The sequence below is a fragment of the Elephas maximus genome, chromosome 19 (genome assembly GCF_024166365.1).
Source record: "Elephas maximus indicus isolate mEleMax1 chromosome 19, mEleMax1 primary haplotype, whole genome shotgun sequence".
Taxonomy (NCBI): Eukaryota; Metazoa; Chordata; class Mammalia; order Proboscidea; family Elephantidae; genus Elephas; species Elephas maximus.
Window position 1 is genome coordinate 60,977,912 of NC_064837.1, and position 17,949 is coordinate 60,995,860.

The window sequence follows — 17,949 nt, forward strand, 5'->3', positions numbered from 1 at the left end:
GAAAGAAACACTGCCAGGTCCTGCACCATCCTTACAATCCTTGTTATGCTTGAGCTCATTGTTGCAGCCACTGTGTCAATCCACCTCGTTGAGGGTCTTCCTCTGTTCTGCTGACCCTGTACTTTGGCAAGCATGATGTCCTTCTCCAGAGACTGATCCCTCCTGACAACATGTCCAAAGTATGTAAGACGCAACCTCACCATCCTTGCTTCTAAGGAGCATTCCTGATGTACTTCTTCCAAGACAGATTCATTTGTTCTTTTGGCAGTCCATGGTATATTCAATATTCTTCGCCAACACCACAGTTCAAAGACGTCAACTCTTCTTAGGTCTTCCTCATTCATTGTGCAGCTTTCGCAGGCATATGATGCGATTGAAAATACCATGGCTTGGGTCAGGCGCACCTTAGTCTTCAAGGTGACATCTTTGCTTTTCAGCACTTTAAAGAGGTCCTTTGCAGCAGATTTATCCAATGCAATGCGTCTTTTGATTTCTTGACTGCTGCTTCCACGGTTGTTGATTGTGGATCCAAGTAAAATGAAATCCTTGACAACTTCAATCTTTTCTCTGTTTATCATGATGTTGCTCATTGGTCCAGTTGTGAGGATTTTTGTTTTCTTTATGTTGAGGCGTAATCCGTACTGAAGGCTGTGATCTTTGATCTTCATTAGTAAATGCTTCAAGTCCTTTTCACTTTCAGCAAGCAAGGTTGTATCATCTGCATAACACAGATTGTTAATGAGTCTTCCTCCAATCCTGATGCCTCATTCTTCTTCATATAGTCCAGTTTCTCATATTATTTGCTCAGCATACAGATTTAATAGGTAACTTTAACTTTAAACCAAGTGGCTTCTAGAAGCTAGAAAAGACTAGAGATTGAATTCTGTCCTAGAGCCTCCAGAAAGAATGCAGTTCTGCCAAGATCTTGAATTTAGCCCAGTGAAACCATCTCAAACTTCTGACTTCTAGACCTGTAAGAATAAATACGTGTTGTTTTAACCCACTAAGTGTATGGTAACATGTTATGTTACAGCAGCAATAGGAGAGTAATACACTCTGCATTAGGCTCCTTTGGTGTAATTCACATCTGCATGGAGTTTTTTTTTTTTTTTTTTTTTCCCTCCGGTCTGGATCTATTGATCTATTGGGAATTAGAGAATTAACCCAATAGCTCTGATTCTTTTCCAGACCCAAGTCTATGCAATAGGTCAACTTCCCCAAATTCTCTTTTTTACTTTAGCAGCTCTCAGGGCCCCAGCTGGGAACAAAAGCTGAAGACTCCTTTTTCAGGTTTCTGGAGGAGAGGAAGCCACTATCTGGACCACTTAGCTGTCCTCCAATTAATTCTAATGCTTGTTGCTTCACTACCCAATCATATTCTCTGTGATACATAGATCTAAACTTGCAACCAGTCTCTCTAGAGCTTTGAAGAAAGGAGCATCAGTTCTGCTAAGGTTTTGCCTTTGCTTTAATTTATCGTTCTATTTATCTGCGTTACTCTATGAGTCCCTGGGTGGTGAACGGTAACCCGCTTGGCTATTAACCAGAAGGTTGGCAGTTTGAATTCACTGAGAGGTGCCTCAGAAGAGAGGCTGGGCAATCTGCTTCTGAAGGATCACAGTCACTGAAAACCCTATGGAGCAGAATTATACTCTGCAACAAATGGGGTCACCATAAGTTGGGATTGGCTTGACAGCAACTGCATTTTTTTTTTTTTTTTAGTATTACTCTACATGTTTGTTCTGTAAGAAAGTTGTCAAGTTTTTGGGAATTGCTAACAGCACATTTTATTCTTACTATCACAGATTTAGTATATTTAAATAGCATTGCTGTCATGTCAATGGGATTTGGGGAAGAAAAGGAGGCAAATCAGTATGATCAGTCTCTCATCCTGACTTGAAAGGTTCTACTGTTTTAAGTTGTTCTTTTTTCACATATTTGGTTACATTGAGGTACTCATTCTACGTGTCCATACTTATCAAGTGTTGAGAGATAATATACAGGTAGTGGGTTTTTGGGTTCCTCAGCTGACGAAGTATTTTACTACAAACCACATTTATAATCATCTTGGCATTTTTTGTGTATCTTATCATTACTAAAATGTACTACATGCAGTGTTGCAGTGAGGAATTTGCTGACATTATCATTCTAAGATGTTCACTCTCAAATGTTCAAGGATTGTATTAAAAAGAGACTGATAATAAAAGGCAATAATAATGAAAACTAAAAAAAAAAAAAGAGGTGTTTGACTTACCTCAGAACCAGCTGACAATGGAGTAACTGGAAAGGAACCCTGATGTAAGTCAGGGACTACCTGTAGTTGTTTTTTGGTGGGTGTTTGTTGTGATCAAAGTTCCCTAGGGCAGCACCCTCATCATCCATCAGGCTTGGCTTCTGCGATTAAGAACAGGTGCAGCTCTGCCCCGTGCTGCCATCATTTCTGCCTCCACCAGATAAAAAGCAGAAGTATCTGGCCCTCCCCCTCAATTCTCTGATGATGGAGAGCTTCCCAAACTTTTGGCAAGGATCTGGATATGTGGCTGGCCAATGGTCCCACATCCTGCCATGGCCCCACACACTTTGCAGCTTTGAGATAGGGGATTTTGATGTGGTTCTGCCAGAGTCAGAACTTCCATGTAATTTCAATTTAATCAACTGCTGTATATGCAGTGAATTATGAGTTCATTGATCTACCCTTTATCATTTTTCTGTGATCAAGTAATTCTTTGAAATTTCTATACGTGGATGGCAACATTTGCTCACTCCTAAATCAGATACTGATGCTCTTCTCTCAGCCCTTTTTATATTACTTTGGTTATTACATCTATAAGGTGTGAGTTGAAGACAGGGATCAAACATGTGTACCAGAATCACCAAAAGAACAGGGAAGTTTAGATATGTTAACATAAGCAAAGAGTTTATGATTTTTATTTTATCTTTTTTATGATAACTTAGCCTAGGCATCAATTTTATAGTTCAATCTCATTTGCAATGTAGAGCATGGGCAGTTCAATGTCTGTTTGCAGGAAGCCTTGGTGAATTCTAGGATATTATGTGGCTAGCATCACGAAGGACCACAATGATCTGAGAAGATTTGGTACAGAACATGTCCTTTCTTAGAAAATGACGGGACATGCTTGTTAATTGTGAGTGCGGTAGGCTGGGAAAGGCTAGAATTGGAGTTCAATTAAAAAAAAAAAAAATAGAGCTGGCCTGGGAAGATAAATCAGTTTTTGATGATAGAAGGTAGCCTAGTCTACTAGACAAACACGGTATCCAAAGCTCAAGGCAACAGACAGTAAGTGATATTCCTGTTTTTCATTTGTACCTAAGAATCCCAACTCGAAAGTGTGCCCCCAAAATGCCATCAGATATATTTGACATAGAAGTTCAGAAATGTTACAGATACTTGGAAACGGAGATATACAAGTAGTTTCAGGATTGTTTCAACAGAGAGGAAAGGCTCACATTTCTGAGCTGAATTACAGGAAAGCATTTCAGTTCCAGGGAAAGAGAATTGGCTCAGAAAACAGGCAGTGTAGCTACCAGGCCTTATGGATGGGAATAGGCAATAGGAACAATAGCTAGATAATTAGACCATTTGTATCTGTCACAAATAATGCTTGTTTACAATTTCAATAAACCAAAAGCAAAATTGTAAAACCACCAGCCTTGTGGAAATCTCCTTTGCAAATTCTCTGATTTTGTTGGTAAAGTATTTAATTCTGGCTAGATTCAGATGCATGTGCGCAAAATGCGCTTTGACATTTTTAAGCTCAGGCTAAGGATGTTTATCTTAAGTTGGATGGCACTTATTAGAAAAGCTCAAAAATTTCATTATCATATCAGTAAAATTTCAGAAAATGTCTTTAGGCACTCTGAATGATCCCTTTTCACAAGACGAGTAGAGATTCCCCGATGGACAAGCAGCCAACTGTTCCCAATCGTTTAACCCTTTTAAATAAAGGATTCCCAGCAAACATTCGGAAGAAATCGTATGCCTTCCAGGGATAGGCAGCTGGGAGAACGGGAAGAGATTAATATAGAAAAAGCTGTGGACCATCCCGATCCTATTCTTCAGTTCCTTGATTGAAGGCATTAAGTTTTATTTTATTAACTTCTTTCTTGCCCTTCAAAAGTTGAGGGTGCTCACTCCAGGGCTTGTGTAGACCTGCCCCAGGGAACCTCAGTGCAAAGGTTTTACATCACAGCTGGCTGTGATTAGAAGGCTTGGGAGAGATCAGTGCTTGATTAACTTTCAGCTGCTATTGGTTTGCCTCAGTTCCTGCAGGAGAATTAATCCGTAGGTTCGAGTAAATTTTGGATCTTAATGGATACCAGATACATTCAGACCACCAAGATTTAGCAGTCCCTTTCCTCACATTTAAATTGTACAAATGAATTCATTCCTTCTTACCCAGTGGCCAAAATAACTCTACCTCATTGTTTTTCTTCCATGACACTCACTTTATTGTGCCCTCTATTCCAAGATGACCGATATATCTCATCCTCTAGTTTACGAAAGGATAGGTTTTTTAGGGCAAGGCCCAGGTCTTAATTTTTGTGTTTTCAGAACTATGAATTTAATTTATTGCAGTCAAAGAGCTTGTTGGATGAATAACAGTGCATCCTGCTTCCTTTCCCTGAATTCGTGTTCAGTGCGCATGAAGTTACTCTAGCCCTATAAATAGAAGACTCCACTCTCCACTTCTGGTGCATGACAGGGATTCAGTCTCCCCCTCCACTGAATTCATGCCACCCTCGCCAAAGATTCATAAACTGGAGATTTTACTTATTATCATAAATCTTTATTGCCATAACATTAAGAGGTGTTAGATCATTGTCATGGACTGAATTATGTCCCCCCAAAAATGTGTGTATCAGCTGGGCTGGGCCATGATTCCCGGGATTGCATGATTTTCCTATATTTGGTAAATCCTGCCTCTGTGATGTTTATGAGGGAGGATGGGCAGCAGTTGTGTTAGTGAGGCAGGACTCAGTCTACAAGATTGGATTGTGTCTTGAGGCAAAAAGGGAGAAGCGAGCAGAGAGACAGGGGGACGTCAAATCACCAAAAAAGCAGCACCAAGAGCAGAGCTCATCCTTTGGACTTGGGGTCCCTGCACAGAGAAGGTCCTAGTCTGGAGGAAGATTGATGAGAAGACCGACAGAGAGAGAAAGCCCTCCCTGGAGCTGACACTCTGAATTTGGACTTTTAGCCTACTTTACCGTGAGAAAATAAACTTCACTTTGTTAAAGCCATCCACACTTGTGGTATTTCTGTTATAGCAGCACTAGATGACTAAGACAATCATTAAATATTTTTACAAAGCACCAAGTTGGGGACGTTTATTAGCTTCATTTTATTGATAGATTTCATAACAAGATAAGATGCTCCATCCAAATGTTTCCTCGCTGACTGAATATTCCTATACTTGTGAATTGAGGAACTCACCCAAAAAAGCAAGGTTGCCACAAAGGTAGCGCACATGTATTTGTTTAAACCTCAGGAGACTTCTATTTTTCTGATAGATTATTGCAATACCATTGACCTATGAGATCCATACTGTTAAGGTCAAAGACATGTAAATAAAAATAAAGTATTAACCGTAACAGTGAAGTCAAACAGAAAATTTCCCAAATAACATGTGACTCACTTCCTTTCATAGAGTGTAATTACTGGCAGTGGTAGGAAAAATCTGAGAGAATTCCAAGCTGATTGTGATGCTTATGCATTTCTTTGAGAATTTTTGTTTAACTAAAGAGGTCAAATTTCTATCTGTGACTTCTTGACTTACTGTGCCCAACGTGCTTTCAGATTTGTACACTCATTCTATTCCACCCCAACACACAAATTTGCAGAACTAAGTATTTCTTAGGGAGTCATATGATAGTTATATGCTAAAGTCATCCTCATGCCTGCCTGAGCTGCTCCACCACCAATATCAGACAAACTAATGCATATATACTATACACAAAGAATATATACATAAAAAAAGTATATATACATATCTATATATATATGTATATATATATTTATAGTCTCTTGGTACTAGAGTATTTTCTCTCAGATTTGAAGAGCCAACCATCATTTGACCTAGTTATTATCTAAACCTTACTTGTTGCCTCCAGTTAATTCTGACTCATGGCAACCCCATGCACGTCTATCAGAGTAGAACTGCACTCCATAGGGTTTTCAATGGCTGTGACCTTTCGGAAGTGGATTGCCAGGCCTTTCCTCTGGGACGCTGCTGGGCAGAGTGTGCACCACCCAGGGACCTAGTCAATGTCTAAAAATGGCTAATTTACAACCCTACCATTAGACTGGATATTATAAGTTCAGAGCGGAAAAGAACTCGGCCTTTATTTCTTTTATATTTTAATGTCATAGAGGAGCCTTACAAATACTCTGGAATAAATTATTATGTGAAGAAATGTACTAGCTGCTTAGTATATCAAAACAATTACTTCATTTGCCCCCTTTACACCCAGCCTTTGACTAGAATTCTATGTGATACTCTAAAATTTCTGAGACCAATAAATACAATAAATTGTACTTATCTTCTTTCAGACTTCCTCTCTCAGGAGCCTCTGTTATAGTTAAATTGTCTTGTTCATTTTTCTGTGTTGATGTGATAGCCACTCCTACATTTTACCTTTGTTTTAACCATTGCCCCACCTAGAATGCCCCAGCCCTTTCCATTTACCATATCTCAAGTGACTCCCAGCCTGTAGCTTAAGAACTACCTTATCCACACAGTTTCTCTTGATTTCCCAAGGTGTAATCCCTTCTCTTCACATAGTTTGCACTTAGATAATGGTTTCTTGGGTTATTATTTATCATTTTGGAAAATTATCTGGGCCCTGTAAGTTTGTCGTAGCTTCTCGAAGTTGGAAGTATACTTTTCTTTTTAAATAGGAATGGTCCTTCGTTCATATAATGAGGATTTTTACAAATCTTTGCAAATCTTGAATGCTTGTAAAAATACTCACAAAAAATAATATAACATCATTTAATTTTTCTTTGATTCAGAATACCCTACAGAATCTTATCTGCTTATGAAAAAAATGTCATTAAACTCTTCATATTTACAAGTACTGCTGCATGGAGTTCTGAAAGTTGAACAGAAAATAACAAATATGGATTAAAAGCTTCCTGCTAGATTGTAAGTCCCATGAAAATGAAAATTTTAACTGTTCAAGTTACCACTGTATTTCCAGTGTCTAGCATAATAAATAATTTTGAATGAATCAAATAAATAAGTAAAATGTATCTGGGTAAAACACAAGTATAAAAGCCATAATCCTTTCCTGTCATCATTAACAATACTTATGGATAAAAATGATGACGACAATAATGGAATTTCTACCTAAGATTCTGATACATGGCCACATCTAGATAAATGGCCAAAGGTAATATAACCTGGCTTCCTTTGAGGAAATGAACTCGTGAATGTATTGTAAGTAAGAAAAAAATATATAATATCTCTTGACATCAATATCTTCGCAGCTAAATTGTCCAATGTTTTATTTTTGATAATTAGGATTTTGAGTACGTTAGAAAATGCATGCTATTTCCAAGGCAGTTAAAACCATCTTACTTACTTAGTAGCAGAAGTTAACCACTAAAGCTAGCAATTAAATTCTCTCTAGGCCAAGCAGTGGTTTCCCTATTTTATTGTGCCTCCTTCCCAGTCAATAGCCTTTAACAAATTCAGTGATGAGACCTTGATTTCAGACTTAGAAAGCCAGAACTGGACAGAATAATTTTCTGCTTCACCTCCCTCCCCCCTGTTTGTGGTGATTGTTATACCAGCCCTAGGAAGCTAATACACCTTGTGTGTATATGTGCAGGGAACATCTGTGGGTGAGTGTCTTGGAGCAAAGGACAGACAAAAAAGACACAGGTGATGGTAAAATACATTGTAGATCATGACTACGTTGGGTATTTCCAGAATCCAAGTCTACGACAATTTTCCTGGGGCCACGAGTCGTCATTAGTCATTAAAAGGATAATGTATGGAGTGAGTAATATAAGCAATATGAACCATAGCGCTCTAGAAAAGTGGGCTGGATTTTCAAAACATATCACAATATATATCACACATTGAATTAAATAATACAGACTGCGTAGTTATCTGGCACATAACCTGTTTTGTTGTTGTTAGGTGCCATCGAGTCAATTCTGACTCTTGGTGACCGCATGTGTTACAGAGTAGGACTGCCCCATAGGGTTTTCTTGGCCATGGTTAAAGTGCTCAGCTGCTAACCGAAAGGTTGGCAGTTTCACCCTACTAGCCACCTTGTGAGGGAAAGATGTGGCAGTCTGCTTCCATAAAGATTTACAGCCTTGGAAACCCTATGGGGCAATTCTATTCTGTCCTATAGGGTTGCTATGAGTAGGAATTGACTTGATGGCACACAACAACAACAATCTTTACAGAATCAAATCACCAGGTCTTTCTCCCAAGGAGTTGCTGGGTGGGTTTGAACTACCAAACTTTTGTTTAGCAGCCCAGCTCTTAACTGGTTTACATTACCAGGGCTCCTATACGTAACTTTTTAGGCACACAGTATTAAGTCTAAAAGAAGAAGACTGTCTTAAAATCAGGGACTAAAAAGGAGACACTCTAAAAAAGCAGAAAATGATGTTGCCATCTAAGATTCCAGTTTGGCGAAGAGAAAAACAAATGCCCGTAATACATTTGTTATCTTACAACTTTAAACTATTTTTAAAAGCCATTGAAGTTAAAAAAAAAAAAAAAAACAGCGTATCAATAAGCTGTATTTGGTTACAGATTGAAGTCATCAGTCATTTTCTATATAACCTGCTAATGAGATTATATAAAAGGAGATCTGTAGGATTATTTTAACTCAATAGGAAGTTGTCAGCATTTAAGATGACAGAGGGCCTCTCTTTGTCTTGTTGGAAACACTGTGTATACATTAACTCTCATTTTGCCTATTTCTCCATGTACCAGAACTTCTGCTCCTCATTTCCCTGCTCCTCATTAGACACCTTAAGGGTCACTGGCAAGCAGTGGTCTTTTTATAGAAATGAGGGTCTGGTATGAATGTGGCATGGAGTTTGAATAACTTTCCCTTCCCCTAGGATCCTGCAAATCAAGCTTGAGGGCCATTGCCAAAAGACCTTTGCGCAGCTGGAGGCAGCGCCTGGGAGGAAGGAGGTTATCTTTGCACTGAAGGGTGTCTTGCTGTATCTTCCCTGCTGTTAAACTACCATTTGCCGTGGCTACTGACCTGGAGCTTTCATCAGCCTTAAACCCACTTGAATAACAACAAGCTCAGGGTATCTGGGGAGTTGTTCACCCATGTCTGGAACTCTGGCCAACATCTCGTAGTGGTTCTGCGTTGTAAGGTCCACCTCGGCTTCATGGGGCATATCTCCTCTCCTGCACCAGTTCTGGAGGCAAAATCCAACATCACCTTTTGAAACAAAACCTGCAAATAAAAACAAATTAACCCACCACACCTCCCCCATCCACACACACTTGGAGGTATGTTTTAGCCCAGTGCTGGATTTAATGTTCTGGTTTATAGCTTTTTGTGCTGAATTCTTTGGTCTGCCACCATCCTCAGAGTGGGGCTTTGCAATTCAGCTTCTTCATTAATCATCCAGAGTGTTCTGCTCACATGAGCCCAGCACATGGACTCTCTTCTCAGCTTGCAGTCCTGCTTGTTGCAACAAACACACTGCAAACTGTGTTTACTTTACATGTCAGATATTGTTAACCTTGAATCGGGGGGCCTCTCGTGTGAACTGTTCAGCAAGTCCAGTACAGTCTGTCTCAGGTTTCTCTTCCATGATGGAAGTGACATCAGATCTTTGAGCACTGCGATAGTGGTTTTGACTGAACTGCTTGCAAATTATGTCTGGAGAAGGAAGTAATAGGTGAGGTTCAATTCAAGAAGTCAGTGTCGTAAGTTAAGAGTGTCCTTTAGGGGTTTTTTAAGTCAAGATCAAGGGAACACAAGAATGTGGAGATATTTGGATGAACTTGCATGCTCAATTTCTTGTGATTCACAAAGCCCCTATTTCTGAAGTTATTTCTCATTATTCTCCAACATGCATATTTCTCCCTGGCCATTCCCTCTTATCACAGTGAATTTGATCACACTGTTCGTCTTGAATCAAATTCTTTGCCTCCACTTTTCATTTACAATTACTCGAGTGATTTCTCACTTTCCTGGAAGCCCTGCTTCATACAAAGTCAACATCCAAAAGTTCAGCATGACATGTTCTCTAATTATTTCAAGTATGTTCCTTTTCTCTTGCCAGTGAGACCATATGCTGAGAACACTACATCCAGAGACTCCTCACAGTGCAGGGTTTGCTGGAGAGAAGGAGAATCTCTAAATTGTGTACCGAGGTATCCAGTGAATTTTTCAGTGTCTCCTAGAGATCCCAGGGTGAGAGGGTTTTCCTGTTTTTTCACCAGGCAACTGTCTAGGTGTAATTAAATGGCACACAATCAGCAGGAAGTATCAAAGAGTTTGAAGGTGAAGTTCATCTAGACTGTGAAGACACTGGTGCAGGAACAGGGTTTTCTATCCCTCTCATTCAGTGGCTCTCTAAACCCAAAATCAAAGCAGACCCGTGGTCATTGAGTCAATTCTGATGCATGGCAACCTCATGTTACAGAGTAGGGTGGCTCCATAGGGTTTTCTAGGCTGTAATCTTTACAGAAGCAGATCACCAGGTCTTTCTTTTGCAGGGCTGCTGGGTGGGTTCACATTGCCAACCTTTAGGTTAGTGGTTGAGCACAAACTCTTTGTGCTGCCCGGCAACTTCAGTGGTTCTCTGGAGAAGGGAGGTATTTTGCCCCTCTGGTGATACTTGGCAGCCTGGGGACATGTTTGGTTGATATGACTGTGTGTGTGTGAGGGGGGAAGTTGCTACTGACACCTAATGGGTGGTAGGCAGGGATGCTGCTAAACATCTTACCGTACAGAGGGCACTCCCTAACCCCAACAATGAATAGTCCACCTGAAAATGTCAATAATGGCGATGCTGAGAAACCCTGGTCTAGTCTGCGTCAAACCTCAGCTTAGTGCTTTATGTATGTTGAGCACTCAATAAATGCTTGGGGAATAAATAAATGAATAAATTAAAGTTTCTGAATTACGATCAGTGTTAAATTCTGCTCACTCGTGCTGCCTTATTCATCTATTCGACTTTGGACCTTGCCTGTCTGTCTAGACTTACGTAACTTGCTATTTCTTCCTGCCACCACTGACTTCCTCCTCTGAGCCTATTCCAGCCTAGGTCTGTTAGATTCATCTTGCTCATGGTCCATTGCTTGCTTAGTTCTCTGTCTCCAACTTGACAGCCTGCTGAGCCAGAAGACCACAGAAGCAGGATCAATAGAAGACCTGGAATCAGGAGATGCAACAGTCGCCACCACCTATTCTAAACAGTAACGTCACTTGATGGATTTCGGCAGCTTTCCCATTATATGCCAGGTCCTGTTGATACAAGTGCTGTAGCTGTAATGAAGTTAAACTCAATATATTTTTTCCTCTAGTTATAACTGGCAATAATTTTGAAAGTTCCCAGCTACCGTGGAATCCATTTGAGGCAGGCAGAAAAAGCAAACAAGTTCCAGTATGAAATGTAATTGTGGTTGCCACATGTGAAACAGGTTAGCTACCAGCATTTCTTGTTAGCATTGCTCTAGTTTAAGAATGTTCAATTTTGCTTAAACCTAATAGGAAGTGGGGACGACTATCTGAGCATTTCACTTAAAGGAAAATGACTTTTTCTGGAAGCATACAGATTGTGGAGACAAAATGATTCTTGAAATACGTTGCTTGAGGGTGCATCATTTTCGTATTATTTATCAGAGACATGTGGAAATACACTACATGTCCAGATCTGGAAATGTGACTGTTGTTGTTGTTAGGTGCTGTCAAATAGGTTCTGACTCATAGGGACCCTATAGGACAAAGTAGAGTTGCCCCGTAGGGTTTCCTAGCCTGTAGTTTTTTTGGAGCCTTGGTGGCACAGTGGTTAAGAGCTTGGCTGCTAACCAAAAGGTCAGCAGTTTGAATCTACCCGTTGTTCTTTGGAAATCCTTTGGAACAGTTTTACTCTGTCCTATAGGGCCACTATGAGTTGGAATCGACTCAAGGATAACAGGTAAACTTCATGGGAGCAGATTGCCAGGCCTTTTCCCTGTGGAGCTTCTGGTGGGTTTGAACCACCGCCTTTTGGATTAGCAGCTGAGCGCTTAGCCTTTGTGCCACCAGGGCTTCTTGGAAATGTAACTAGATATGGTTAATTATTGTGTATATGCTGTATGTGAACATATTGAACCTGTGGCCTGCATGACCCATGTAAACATCACAATAACTCTATGAGGTATATAGTGACATCTTTATAAAGGCACTGAGATTCAGACAGGTTAGGTAACTCCCCAATCAGACAGCAAGAGAGAAGCCTTGCTTTCAGAGAGGACATGGCCATAAAACCTTAAGTTCATTAAGATTTTAGAAAATTCTTAAACAGCCATTAAAAAGTTTGAACAGAGTTGACTTTATGAGATGTCCCTCAATCTTTTACAATAAATACAAGCTTTTTTGTTTTTGTTTTTTTCCAAGCAGTGTGAAGTTACTTTAAAATTTTGGATTTTTCCCTCATTTCAGCCTTTAACCAATTTTCTGAAAGCATGTTTACCTCTAAAACTTAGAATCCTCTCAGATCCTAACAAAGGGCCATCATTTACTATTTTAAGTTTCAGGGTAGACGATTTCTTCTTTAAAAACAATAAGTGCCAGTAACTGAACCATGTTCTAACATCTCATTTAATTTTAGATTTACCAGTATAAATAATGTTTCTTTAGATGGAATTCCTTGACTGCTTTAAAACACACATTTGAATGCAACTTCATGGGGAAAATGTTTCATAGTTAAAGAAGACACTTGGGGGGAAAAATATATATATATAAGCCTTAATTTTTTATATTTATATGTGTGTGTGTGTATGAAAAACTTAGGGTGCATATAGCTACTGAAAATTTCTCTACTTAATCGTACTTAATTCACCTTATAAGTAAACTATGTTTATACTAGCAAAAGAGCACATTTTATTTAAGTAGACCAATTTGCAAAGAGCCCTGTACGTACCTCTGTAACCTATATAAACATGAGTATACAGACTCCTTTTATACGTATTCTTTTTTTATATATTTTTATTTCATATCAGGAACTTCTACTGACGTCAATGGCAGCCCCTTGATGGAAATGAATAGTAGAGTTTGAACAGGCAGTGGCTAAAAGGATTTTAGCTCATTTGCTGAAAAAAAATTTTGCCAAGAGGTCTAACCAGGGAATTCTAATTCAAAGTATTGCACCCATTTAGTGTTTAGGATTTGAGTAAATAATGTCAACCATAAGAATAATTGAACAAGGCTTATAGTTTGTTGTTTTTGTTGTTGTTAAATACATTCGTTGGGTAGAAACTTGTAATTTTTTGTTTTTTTTTTCTGTACCAAAGTAATACAAACCAAAAAACCCATTGCCATGGAATCAGTTCTGATTCATAGCAACCCTATAGGACAGAGTAGAATGGCCCGGCCCCATAGGGTTTCCAAACAGCAGCTAGTAGATTCCAGCTGCCAACCTTTTAGTTAGCAGCCAAACTCTTAACCACTGCACCACTAGGCCTACTCAAAGTAATACAGGGTATTTCAATTTTTCAATATTTATTGCCAGAATCCTCACAATTATATAGGGAAGCAAAGGATTGTGATAGACACACAATTCAGTCAGAAATTTACACATTTTTTTTGGCACAAAAATTAGTCTCCATTTAAATAGCCTTCCTGTTTTAAAACTAGCCTTTCTCCCTGTCCATCTTGCCAACATTTTTCTGACAGTTTGTCAGAGATTGTCAGATGTCTGAAGTATCTAACATGCCCTGTGTTCTGAAATTCTGCGTCACGTATATGATCAGTGCTTTCATTACAGGAAGGGGGTCATAACTTGCCAATGAATAGTATTTTAGCCTCTTATGATTTAAAAATAGCCTGTTTCTAAGTACCTCAGTCTCCAGCAGGCAAAAACATCAGATTTCATACTTTCTCCCCATCCTTCACTTCTTCAAATTATGCCTGGACATATGAACTGGGGAGCCTGTGCGTGATGTGAATGGCTAAGTGCTGTACTGCTAACTAGGACGGTGGCAGTTCAAACCCACCTAGCGACCTGCTTCCAAAAGGTCACGACCTTGAAAGCCCTGTGGAGCACAGATCTACTCTGCACCCATGAGGTCCCCAGAAGTTGGAAACTGACCACAACAAATAGACTAGGGCCGGAGTATCACTTCATTGACCTTAAGGAGATCAGGGAAAGGGCCTCAGCCACTACGCAGAAAAAGCTACATACCATTTTATAATATGGCAAAGGGGCAATGGTAGAGCTACTGCAGTTAATCTAACTTATTTGCAAATCTGCTCCATCCCTGATATGAATAGCAATCAAAATGTTTTTATACTCTTAAACGTTTTTATACTTGTCACAATAATGCTGGTCATTTTTATTCTTCAGATATGAAATCTGCATCAGTTAGAACGCACAGCTTTGCAGCAATTTTCATAAAACAGAGAAGCATTCCTGTGCAGTAAAATTAAAAAGAAAAAAAATTCTACGCATTTTTGTTTTTAATTCCACTTTGGGAATAGTAACTGGCTATTCCTGAAGTAGCTGGGAACGTGGGCTTCCAGAGCAGGTATTGATAATTCACCGCATCCACACTGTTATCTTGGGAGGAGAGGCCCAGTATCTGGCTTTGAAACTGATATGGGTCTTCAGACAAAAGGGGATCGGTTTTCCTACATGGACTCCCGAGTGCACAGCACTGCTCAGGCGAAGCCTACATTTCTCTTTGTCACTTTGTATGAAAAAACAATATTTTCCCTCGAGCCCTGTGGTGAGCTGGAGGCAGCAAATCACAGGAGCCTGGATTTCTAAACTCTTTGCTCCTTTTCCTCATAAGGCCATTCCCTTGCTTCCAATGAATCGCATATCCGTTGTTTTACCACCCAGCTTATTTGATCGCCATGGAAGATGAATGGCTTTGACTGAAAAATTAAACAATGGCAAAGCTAACGTGCAGTGCAGAGTAAACCTTCCTGCCAGGCAGAATTTCCTTTCTTCCTGCCCTTCAGATCAGGTCTGGGCTGCTTTGCCATCGACTCACTATTTGGCTGAGCTTCTTTTACACTTTTTTTTTTATATTGAATTTTTTTATTGAAATTATACTCATGCATTTCGCATAGTCTTTTTTTAGTATGTCAGTATGAAGAAGTGCTACGTATGAAAGTTACTAGATACCTGTTGCCATTGAGTGGATTCCACTTATACATAGTGACCCAATAGGACAGAGTAGAACTGCACATAGGGTTTCCAAGACTGTAATCTTTACGGAAACAGATATTTTTCTCCCTTAAAGCAGCTGGTGGGTTGGAATAACTGACTTTCAGGTTAGCAGCTAAGCGCTTAACCACTGTGCCACCAGGGCTCCTTCACTAGACACAGGGTGTGAAGATCTGGGATTGTGTCCTGATTTTGTCACTTTTAATTAATTAACTCTAGCTCACAGATCTGCCCCTCTAGAATATTAGTTCTCTTATTTGCAAACTATAAATAATAATTGCATTTCAATGGATCTCGGTGTTGTTGGGAAGAATAAAAATATAATACATGTAGAAAGAGACCCCTAAACATTAAAATGGACTATGAATGAAATAAATGACTCTGAAAATAGAACCTTCCAATGAAGGTATTACATGTAATGTTTTCATACGTATCAAACTTAATTTATTGCATATATGTGGGTGAGAAACAAGTAGAGTGATATTATAAAAGGCTGTTCTGGTGTTTCCTAGAATATTAGCTAATTGGTATAGGGATACATTATTATTAAGCCAGTAATTGCAATTCTGCATGGCTGTTGTTACAAACACAGTTCAAATTAGATTTTACATACTACAAGATACAATTTGAGAAGTAGGAGGAGGTGGAGCCAAGACGGCAGAATAGACACACTTTAGCGAGCCCTCTTTACAAAAAAGACCTGAAAAAAAACAAGTGAAATGAGTATATTTGTGACAAGCTGGGAGCCCTGAGCTTCAAAGGCAAGCTTAGAAAATGAACTGAGGGGCAGGGGGAGGAAGAGACCATTCAGAAGTGGAGAGGAGTTACCGGACCTGAATTGCGGGGAGTCCTCAGGCGCCATTCCTGCAGTGGCGGTGGTGGGCTGGTACTAGCGTTCGGCTGCAGTTTCTTCAGGGAGAAGCAGCCAGCCGCACAGCCTACTCATACCTCCAGAACCTGAGGAAAACGGCACTCTTGGCAAATGCTAAGTATGTGCCTGTATTTTAATACACCCCCCCCCCCACAAACCAGCTTCAGTGGCTGAATTCCATGGGCCTGAGATATGCACTGTTGAGCACCTAAAACCATCCTCCCGACCTTGGGGAAGAAAAAATTGGCACTTGGGGGAAAAGATAATTTGCTAGCTCCACTAACTGGGGGAACTCAGGACAGAAGCAGCTCCTGTCCAGGCATAAACTGTCCATGGACTTTGAGCACATTTCCCTTCTGCATGAACCTAGAAAACTCCAACCATTTCAGCTGTGCAGTGGAGAGGTGGGTGTTTGATGTTTCACATTGCTTTGCCTATTAAACAAGTCCTCACCTACCCACATCAGGGACCTAAGGACTGGTAGCTCCACTCATGTCACCCAGCCACCTGTGGCAGGGGTCCAAAGATAACTGGTACCTCCCAGTCCTTACAACCAAAAACTTTGGGTGCCCATGGTCTGTCTGCAGAACCCACCCACCTGCACACCCTATGGAACAGGGACGCACTTTCCTCAGAGACACTTGGGGGTTGGTTCTCAGCCCCCCGCCTTGTTCAGAGTACAACCCCCTGCTGCAATCAGATACTGGTATATATGCCAATCACCACTGCCCCTCTAAGACTGTAGGACAGAGCCTGTACCACACACTTGATAATCAGCTACCTGGAAACCTGAGCTGAATTCATACAAGAAAACTGAATGCACTCCCGGACTGATATACCTGATAACAGTGCTAGCCAGCTGGGGACAGGACTTCAGAGCTCCGAAGATGAAAATAATCAAGCTAGCTCACTCAAGCAACCCATAGGGGTATAACAAAACAAAACAAAGCAAGAAGCTTAGACACAGTAAGCAAGCATAAACTAATATAATAACTTATTGATGGCTTGGAGACAACGGTCAATGTCAAGTCACACAAAGGAACAGACCATGACCACCTCAACAGGTTCTCAAAACAAAGAATCCAGGGATCTTCCAGATGAAAGTGCATTCCTGGAATTACCAGATGCAGAATATAAAAGCTTAACATACAAAACCCTTCAAGACATCAGGAAGGAAATGAGACAATACATAGAACAAGCGAAGGAACACACAGATAAAGCAACTGAAGAAATTAGGAAGATTATTCAGGAACATAATGAAAAGCTTAATAAGCTGGAAAAATCCATAGACAGGCAGCAATCAGAAATTCAGAAGATTAACAATAAAATTACAGAAGTAGACAACTCAATAGAAAGTCAGAGGAGCAGAATTGAGCAAGTAGAAGCTAGAATTTCTGAACTCGAAGATAAATCACATGGCACTAATATATTTGAAGAAAAATCAGATAAAAGAATTTTAAAAAATGAAGAAACATTAAGAATCATGTGGGACTGTATCAAGAGAAATAACCTACGAGTGATTGGAGTACGAGAACAGCGAGGGATAACAGAAAATACAGAGAGAATTGTTGAAGATTTGTTAGCAGAAAACTTCCCTGATATCGTGAAAGACGAGAAGATATCTACCCAAGATGCTCATTGAACTCCACACAAGGTGGATGTTAAAAGAAAGTCACCAAGA